The sequence below is a fragment of the Sciurus vulgaris genome (genome assembly GCF_902686455.1).
Source record: "Sciurus vulgaris genome assembly, chromosome: 4".
Classification (NCBI taxonomy): Eukaryota; Metazoa; Chordata; class Mammalia; order Rodentia; family Sciuridae; genus Sciurus; species Sciurus vulgaris.
In genome coordinates, this window is record NC_136464.1 from 75,782,047 (window position 1) to 75,789,549 (window position 7,503).

The window sequence follows — 7,503 nt, forward strand, 5'->3', positions numbered from 1 at the left end:
AATCATTACTAAGAATTTTATCCTTTTTGATGCTATTTAAGTGAAATTATTTCCTTAGTTTCATTTTATTTTTATTTATTGCTTGTCATACAATATAGTTGATTTGGGCTTGTTTTATTCTGCAACTTTGCCAAAATCATTTCTTAGCTCTAATTGTTTGTATGAATTCTTTAAGATTTTTACATAGAAAACCATGTCATTTCTCAATAGAGGTAGTTTTACTAATTCTTGCTTTCTAAAATCTGATTTTCCTTCTTCCTTTTTCTGACAGAATTTCACTGGCTATAACCTCACAGTACAATGTTGAATGAACATGTCAAGAATAAACATCTTTATTGTTTTCCTAACGATAGGCTGCAAACTCTGTGCTTTGCACCAGATAGAATGATATGAGATGGCCTTTATCACATTGAAGAAATTGCTTTGTATTTAGTTTGTTGAAACATTTTTTTAATTGTAAAATTGTTTGAGTTAGTCAACCACAGTTTGTGCATATATTGGGCTGGCTGTGGTTTAACTTTATTATTATAGCGTTATATTAACTGATTTTAATGCATTGAATCACCCTACCTTGAAGCAAAGGAATAAATCTCACCCAGCTGGGGCATGTAATTGCTTTTGTTGCTGTTTTAGTTGATTAGTATGTTGTTGATGATTTCAGCATCTATGTTCATAAAAATTGTCATCCTGTGATGTCATTTTCTGTTATGTTTTTGTCTGTCTTTGATCTTAGGATAAAACTAGTTGCAGATGAAAAGTTTTGCCCTCCTTTCTCATTTTAAATGAGTTATTATATATTGGTGTTGGTCTTTAAATGTTTGTTGTGATTTACAAGTGAAGCCATCTATCTGTTTATGGGCTTTTATTTGGGGAAGGTTTTAAAAGATTATTATTTCTATTTAAATTGCTTTACTTGTTATAAGTCTGTTCAGAATTTTTATTTTTCCTTGTGTCACTTGCAGTGGTTTGGCTACTTCTAGAAATTTTTTCAGTTCATCAACATTATCAAATTTGTTACTATGGGAATATTCTTATTATTCACTTATATTCCATTTTATTTCATATTTTGGTACTAATTTCTCATCTTTCATTACTATTTAGTTACTTTAGACTTTTGTTTTTTATTAGTTACTTAAAGTTTATGATTTTTAAATCTTTTCACAGAACCAACTTTCACTTTCACTTATTTTTTTGGTTACCATTATCTTCTGTTTTATTAATTTGTACTCTAAGCAGGAGGTTTGCACGTTTGAGGTCAGTTTAGCAAATTAGCTAGATTCTGACTCAAAACTTCTAAAAAACCTGTTTTTTTTGTTTTTGTTTTTTAATTCTACTCTGATCCTTGCTGTTTCTTTTTGCTTGCTTTGAATTTGGATTATTCTTCTCTTAATAAAAAGGAGGCTAGAAAGTAGAATACATACATTCTACATACATTCTACATAACATTAATACATAACATTCTACATAACATTCTACATATCTAATACATAACATTCTACATAGGTAGAATGTTAAGGTTATTGATGTAAGATCTTGTTTTTTTTTTTTTTTTCTTTTTTGATACTGAACATTGAACTCACAGGTGATTTACCACTGAGCTACATCCAAACCCTTACTTTTTGAGACAGGGTCTCACTAAGTTGATAGGTTGGCCTCAAACTTGTGATTCTGCTGCCTCAGCTGCTTGAATTGTAAAATCTTTCTTCTTTTTAAAATATAGGTGTTTAAAGCTATAAAATTTCCTATAAACCTTATTTAGACAATGTGTGTGTATGTGTGTGTGGAGGGGGGTGTTTTGTTGTGTATTGGTTTCTTTCTTTTCCAAATATTTTCTGGTATCACTTGGGATCTCTTCTTTGATCTATTTGTCTTTCAGGAGTATACTGCTAAATGTACACAGATTTATGTATTTCCTAAATGTCCTTATGGTAATTTTTGTTAGTTTAATTCCACTTTTGGCAGTAAACATACTTTATATGATTTCTATCCTTTTGCATTTGTTGAAATTCTTAGTATGGACTAATACATGATCAATTCTGGAGATGATTTTATCTGTGATTTTCTGTACCATGTTGTCAGGTAGAATGTTCTACAGTGTCTGTTAAGTCCCTAGTAGATTTACATTGTTGATAAAGTCTTCTATTTTTTTATTGATTTTTTTCCATATATTACTAAAAGTGGATATCAAAGACTTTATTATTGTTGAATTGTCTCTTCCCTCAATTTGGAAAACTTTTGCTTCATTGTTACAGGTTCATATAAATGTATAGTTATCACTATATATTATATATTATATATATTATATATTTTATATATTATAGTGATATAATATGTAATTGCAATATAATTACATATTTTTTTTGCTATCTGATTTGTGTTAATATAGCTGCACCAGTTCTCTTTTGGTTACTATTTGTATGGTGTATGTTTTCCCATTCTTATTATTTTAGACTATTGCTGCCAATTTGTATTTTGTTGGAAATGTTTAATCCATTTACATTTACTGTAACCACAAAAAACAGAAGATTTTCGTGAGTACTGTGCTTTTTTTTTTTTTTTCTTCTTTTTTTTTTTATTTCTGGCTCTTTTCTTCCTTCCCATTTTTTTGTCTTGTTTTGTTTTCGTTTCTTCAGTACTGGAGATTGAACCAAGGATTTATGCATGCTAGGCAAGCACTCTTTCACTGAGCTACCGCCCAGTTCTTTTAAATTTTTATTTTACTATAGTGATTTGCCAAGTTGCCCAGGCTGGCCTCAAACCTATGATCCTCCAGCTACTCCAGAGTAGCACAGTGAATCACTGTGCCAGCTAATACCAAGTTTTTGTACATGCTGGAGTCTACTTGTATTTCTATCCCACCTGAGGAAAGACAGTCCTGGGGAGATTTAAATATTCATTTTGTTCTCCATTTATGACACCTCTTCTCTGTTACTCTTTTGTTTGCTTATATGAGACTGACTCAGCACCTTGAGCCAAGTGAATGAAAGATCATCAAGGTCACTGGGTGACACCAGCAACACTGGTGGGACAGCTCCACTACAATCCTTAGTTTGTTCCAAGCTAATTTATAAACTTTAATGTACTTTTCTCCATGGCAGGAATATTTTATCATTACATAACCATTTATGTATTATCTGTACCCCCTCAATTATTTTATAAAGAAATAAAGTCATATGGGATATTTGCTTTGGAGTGTTTTACATGTTTTGTCCACCCATGCCTGTACCATCTAGCCAGGCACTTAATTGTTTATCAGATGCACAAATAGGTTCTCTTCTTTGGGCTGTGCTCTTAATGAACCTTTCTTTATATTTATCTCATATGTCACTATAGTATAAATATCATTTTTTATCTACCTTTCTATCCATGTTGAAAATATAGATGTCTCTCCATATCCATGGATTGTGTATTCAGGAATTAAAACAACTGCAGAGAGGATTTTTTTTAAATTGCATCTTCACTGAATTTGTATGGACATTTTTTTCTTGTCACTATTTCCTAGACAGGATAATATATCAACTGTTTACATATCATTTGCATTGTATTATGTATTAGAAGTAATCTAGAAATAACTTAAGTGTACTAAAAGATGTCTGTAAATTAAATGTAATTTCTGAAATTTTTATATAAAAGACTTTAGTATCTGCAAATTTTAGTATCTATGGAGAGGGAGTCCTGGAACCAATCTCCTATAGATACCAAAGCACATCCATATCATGCTGTATTATCATATTTTACTTCATAGTAAAACTTTCTTTGTGATAGAAAATTCTCCTCCAACATGACTTTTTCCCATCATGAGTCTGTTATCAATTTTTAACTTGTTATATCAAAAGTGGTTTGTACTCTATTATAATAGATCTTTGGAATAAGAATGAAGAACAAATAAATAAATGTGTTCCATTTGAAAATTCAGAAGGTATTTTAAGTTCTTCTGAGACTCAATGATACAGAAACATAAATTATTAATATTTTTATTCCCCATAGCAACTAGTAAGTGTTTATGCATTGTCAGTGCTTAGTAAAAGCTTTATGGTTCTAGAAAGAGCTAATACTAGTAAATGCATTAACAAGAATATTAGATGTAAGCTATTAAATAGAAGCCTTTTGTGGGCTAGGGCTGTTCCATAGCATAGTAGACTTCACCTAGCTAACATTTGATTAAAGGTAATAGCTTCATTTGGCATTTGACTAAAAGTGGATTTAAAAAATAGAGGTAGGTTTGCATGAGATATTTCAGAGAGTAGAAATTTTCAGATCTGACTAATTCAACAGCTCAGCAATGCTCAGGTGCATAAGGAACACTCCTTGTAATTTCAGTTTTCTTCTTATGACCACATTACAGCTTTCAAATCTTTGAGTCCACATACTCATACTGCAAGATCCAGTAATAGTGGAGAGAGGAAGAGTTTCTCCTCATGCTGTCTCCTTCATCATGGAACAAACTAGACCCAAAAGCTAACTTTATAAGTCTCAAGAGGCACATTCAAACTCCTAAAAATCATAACGTGGATTAATTATTATATCATCAGGTGGAATACATCTTACTGAACATAATGCTAAGAATTATTGAAACAAAATCAAATTTCTATAGCAGTAAAAAGGATGATACTGCTTTTAGATAGAGAGTTATGGAGTTTCATGCTTTCAAGCCATTAATGAGGACAGCATAACAAACATAATAAAAATGCTGTTATTTATGACTTTTCTTATTCTAATTTATCTACATAATTCTTAAGGAGAAATTATTGAGAGTTATCTACTGTCTTTGTATTTCTACATTTTAATTTATTTTAGAGGAACTTTCTCCTAATTAGAATTACAAAAAACTGTTTTATTCTTGTCAAAATAAGATAGTGTTAGTTCTTAATTACTACATAGAAATTAATAAGAAAAAAATGTGATGGATTCCCCAGGGTAACATACATTGTAGGAATTCCAGTAAGTAACACATGTGTAAACATAAATGACAATTAATTTTCCAAAGACAAAGCAGAATTTAAAACTCTGAAAGATCAGTGTCTTCATCAAAAGAAACACATGCAATTTATAATCTATGAATATAATATTGCTATGTAAATCTCTTCTGGGACTTCTGTTTAGAAATTCTTTTTAGATTCTTTGCTGTCTCTTCTTTTCTCGCTTCTTTATTTTTTAGTGTGAGGAGATGAAATAGAATTCCTGATACCATGAATTAACTGGATGTCATTGTCAAGTTCTACACCCAGTACTTATACATGGTCTCATCTGTTACTAAGATTTAGGGATCAAACATAAGGTTTGAAGAAAAAGCATGTAACTTCTTTCTTATACATTTTCTAAACACCTCAAAGTACACATTTATAAAAGTTGTTCTAGTAAAATTTGAGGGAGTATCATTATTGGAACAGATATAAATATTTATAGATACAAATGAAAAATATTTTTTCAGATCTGTTTATTGTATTCTCAGTTATTGATACATCTGATTTCTTCTGAATACCTAACATGGTACACATATTTTAACTAGAGTGTCCTTGCACTGATACTGTAGTAATCTGAAGTCAAGGTTGGTAAGTGATTCTCAAGTGTCTACTGATCTACTAACACTACTAACAGTTCCCTGACAATTGGAATCAGTCCAGTATTGTCTTTCTAATGAGCACGGCAGTCCTGGGATATGAAATATGTGATAGCCAATTTTTCTGAATATCCTTGCTGGCTTCATAAAATAGGCATCTAGGAATGTGCTGAGCTTGTGAAACAGGTAACCAAAGTAGGAAATGGGTAAGATTTCTAACTTAAATTGGCCATTATGTGAAATGAACAAAAGTGGCTTCCTTTCCTGAATAAGGAATGATTTCTTCCATCTGTGAACTGAATGGCAATTGATATGAGAGGGGGTAAAAAACTGATAGTAATCTTTTGCTTATGAAAAGGAGCGCTTCCAAGATGGGTGTCAGCTATTGCAACTCTGAAGTTGGGGAAATGCTGAATATTTCCTTCTCTCTGATGTTTTTGGGATTCCCATGTTCTTTTTCTTGTTCTTTGTGACATGATATCATTGGATTATTTGAGGACTTCCTTCTTTTTATTTTTTAAAATAATTAGCATTATTTCAAGAAAATTTTCTCATTTTATTCAAAGGCAAATGAAGTCCTGGAATATTTTTACTTTATAGATGTGACAGTACAGAAAGTATACACCAAACATTTTGTCAATATTATATGTATTATAATTTCTTACTATAGTAAATCATTTTTATAGCATGTACAGCTTACTAAGTGAATAGTGGAAATTAACTTTGCTGTTAAAACTGCCTTTACTGCATCCCATACATCCTCATATGTCTTTGCATTTTCATTTGTCTCAAGATATATTTTTAATTTAACATTTAATTCTTCCTTTTATTCATTGATGGTTCAGGAATTTGTTGTTTGATTTCCACATATTTGTTGTGTTTCCCAAATCCTTCATTTTGTTAATTTCTAGTTAAAACTAGAACTTCTATTGTCAACAGAAAATATACTAGATACCATTTATTCTTGAAAATTTAAGACTTGTTCTGTGGACGAACATGAATCTCACCTAGAGAATGTTCTTTGTGGACCTGAAAAGAATGCATATTCCACTGCTTTGGGGTGGAGTGTTCCATATTTTTCTGTCAAGAACATTTAGTCTATGGTGTTATTTAAGTCCACTATTTATTGATTTATCATCTGGATGGTTTTTCTGTTGTGGAAAATGGGGTCTTGAAGTACCCCACTATTGTATTTTTGTCTATTTCTCCCTTTAGTTCTGTTAAAATATACTTAGATGCTCCAAAGTCAGGTGTGTGCATCTTTATAATTACAATATTTTCTTGATGAATTGACTATCATTAAAATATTATTTAATGATCATCTTTGTCTCTCCTGAGAGATTTTGAAAATCTATTTTTTCTGATGTAAGAATAGTCACCCCTGATCCCTTTCTTCTACTATTTTTATGGAATATTCCTTTCCATCATTTACTTTCAGGCTGTTTTCTGTTCTTAAGTTTAAAATGAGTGTCTTGTAGGCATTGTATTGTTGGCTACTGCTTTAATTTTTTCTATTCTACCACTTTGTACCTTTTGACTGGAGAATTTAATCCATTTACACTTAAAATAAAATACAATAAGTAGCTATAGACTTGTTAATTGTGAATTGATTTTGCCTTTATTATAGTTCTTTTGTTCCTTTTTTTTTTTTTTTCCTCTATTGCTTTCTCCCTTTTTTTGTAGTGGTATCATTTAAATTTTTTCCTTTATCTTTTGTGTATCTACAGAAGTTTTTTTTGTGCAGTTTTCATGATACTTACATAAAATAACTGTAGTGATAACATTCTATTTCAGTATGATGACAACTTAACTTCTATTGCATACAAAATCTCTAAACTTTTACTTACACTTTTCCTCAATTTTATGCTCTCTATGTCACATTTTACATCTTTTGAAGGTGTGTATCTATTGTCAAATTATTGTAGTTACAGCTATTTTTATTT